This window comes from Anser cygnoides, chromosome 35, assembly GCF_040182565.1.
Source record: "Anser cygnoides isolate HZ-2024a breed goose chromosome 35, Taihu_goose_T2T_genome, whole genome shotgun sequence".
Taxonomy (NCBI): domain Eukaryota; kingdom Metazoa; phylum Chordata; class Aves; order Anseriformes; family Anatidae; genus Anser; species Anser cygnoides.
The window spans coordinates 565,763-568,436 of NC_089907.1; the positions used below are offsets into that span (position 1 = coordinate 565,763).

The following is a 2,674-nucleotide window of genomic DNA, read 5'->3' on the forward strand; positions in this document are numbered from 1 at the left end:
GCTGTTACTGAGGGTATCCTCGTTAGTTTCTTTTCCTCCACTGACTAATATGCTTAAATTCAGCGGGTCGCCACGTCTGACCTGAGGTCGCGAATCGAGAAAAAAACACACCGCCACCCGACCCACCATGCCAAGCAGATGATGCCACACACCACAGCTTGCTCCCCTTTCTCCATGAGCCAACCGGACACACGGAATGTGCCCCGGGAGATAGGCGATAGTCAAGCGACGCTCAGACAGGCGTAGCCCTGGGAGGAACCCAGGGCCACAAAGTGCTTTTGAAGTGTCGATGATCAATGTGTCCTGCAATTCATATTAATTCTTGCAGGTAGCTGCATTATTCATCAACGCACGAGCCAAGTGATTCACCACTAAGAGTTGTCTGCCTTTTTGGCACCGCCACGCGCGCACAGGGAGGCCGGGGCCACTCCACGCAGCCCCTTCCAAAGGCGCTCCCTGACAGAACCGCGGCTCCCAACCGACACTGACACGACCCTGAACGACTGCCCCTCTCCTCACGCCGATGCCGGCTGCTGAGAGAGGGGACGTGACCGCGGGCCGACGGACAGCACAGCGAGCTGCAACCACAGGGCGGGCGAGCATCACCTCCGCTGACCGTACGAGCACACGAGTAGACCTGCCGACCACAGGAGGATACAGTAGACCTGGCAACCGCAGGAGGAGACGGGGAGACCTGCCGGCCGGAACCGAACACTGTCGGTCTGCCTTTCTTCGCTTTTCATACACGCCTTTCCGGGCCTTTTCGGGCCTTTCCTGGACTTTCCGGGACTTTTCGATGCTTTTCGTGTGGACGGACCCACTCGGGAATCGTTTGACCGACCGACAGGTAGATGCCTTTCGAAACGCGTGCGCGCGCGCGCGTCCGTCGGTGCCGGCTAGACCCCGATGCCGTTCTCACAGCCGGCCCGGCAGCGACACCTCGCGGTCGCCACGGGCTATGCAAGTATGGCGACCGCCGCCGGGTAGACCTGGCGGCCGCAGGAGGAGACGGGAAGACCTAACGGCTGCCGTCCGCAACGGGTATATTTGGCGCCCGCAACGCCCAAGGTGGGGAAGACCTGCCGGCCGGGACCTAACACCGTCGATCTGCCTTTCTTCGCTCTTCATACAGGCCTTTTCGAACCTTTTCGCGCCTTTCCAGGTGTTTTCGGGTCTTTTCAATGTTTTTCGTGTGGACGGACCCACTCGGGAATCGCTTTACCGACCGACTGATGGATGCATTTGCATGCGTGTGCTCAGTCTCGCAGGTAGTGAGCCACGCACCATTGACCAAGAGACCCAGACCTCCGAGTTGCCGTCGGCAAATCGAAACTGCTAAAAACGCAACCAACCGACCAAAGCAAGCCACAGGCCTCGACTCCTGTCACGGTGGACTACGAGGTGGGGTGGAGGCAGGGGAGCAGGCACACGGAGAAGTGCTACCTGACTCCTGCCGCCAGGTCTACCCGCCACCACTGCCGCGGAGCCAGCAGGAGGGCCGTCCGCCAGCTGCCTGGCTTTGCTTAGCTTTCCTTTGCTTTGTATTTGGACTGAGCTACTGAGGAATCGTTTTTCCCATCGCCCGATGGCTGAGTTGCCACAGACACGCATCCACATGCAAGCACGGGGACATACAAACCACTGAGTTGCGCATGTTGTCGAGCCACTAGTGTCCAAGTGAGAGCCCCTGAGGTGAGAATGAGCGGCAGCCCGAGGCAGCCGGGGGCCTCGGGCTCGAAGGGCGGCGGACTAGGAGGGGGGGACGGGTCTGTCAGAGCCAGAACCGCTATCAGAAACCGGCCGCCAGGTCTACCCGGCGCCACTGCAACGTAGCCGGTTTCCACCCTTTGGCGTGCTTTTTCTGGCAGTGCTTTGTTTTGCTTTCCTCTGCTTTGCTTTTCCTTGCACTGCATTACTCTGCTCTGCTCTGCTGTGCTAGGCTTCATTTGCGGACTGTCCCACCCATTTTGCCAATGGGTCAATCGATACATTTCCACATACATACACCATCAGTCCAACAGGTCGGTGAGCTGCTAGTGTCCAAGCAAGAGCCCATGACGTCAGAGTGGCCAGTGGCCCAAGGCAGCTGGGGGCCGCTGCCACACCCTCCTAGCCTCCTCGAACAGCACCGGCGCAGGCTCCCTGCCCACCTCTCCATAGCCCAGCAACTGGCCCCAATTCATCTGGGACGGCTGGGGGGGTGCATTTTCAATCGACACTATGTAACTACATTTGGCTTTTCACTGCACTGCTCTGCTTTACTTTTTCTTTTCCTTGCACCACTTTGCATTGCTTTTCATGGTGCTATTTTGCTTTTCCTTGTGCTGCTTTGCTTTGCTTTGTCTTGCAAGGCTGTGGTTTGCTTTGCTGTTTTCTTCTTTGCTGTGCTAGCCTTCTTTGGCAGAGTGTCCCACCAATTTTGCCGATGGGTCGGTGGATGCATTTACACACACAGAGACACGCTAGGTCACACAGGTTGGACTCCCCACAGCCCAGCAACTGTCCCCTCAGAGCTGGCAGGCGGGGACAGGGGGTCTGGCCACACCCCAGGTCTATTCCACAGCCCCCACTGCCCAGTGAGCCGCCAGGTGGGTCCCATTCCGATTCGTCTGGGGAACGTGGGGGGTGAGAATGACAATAAGTAACTACTCAATTCCTAAAGCGGGAAACAGGC

General features: G+C 58.2%; 1 non-coding gene across 1 annotated transcript; it reads right to left on the reverse strand.

The window, feature by feature from the left end:
- Positions 1-226: 226 nt before the first annotated feature.
- On the reverse strand, positions 227-380 carry LOC125181349 (5.8S ribosomal RNA). The gene has a single exon (XR_007160330.1). It is a non-coding gene; the product is annotated as a 5.8S ribosomal RNA (ribosomal RNA).
- Between the last annotated feature and the right edge of the window lie 2,294 nt (positions 381-2,674).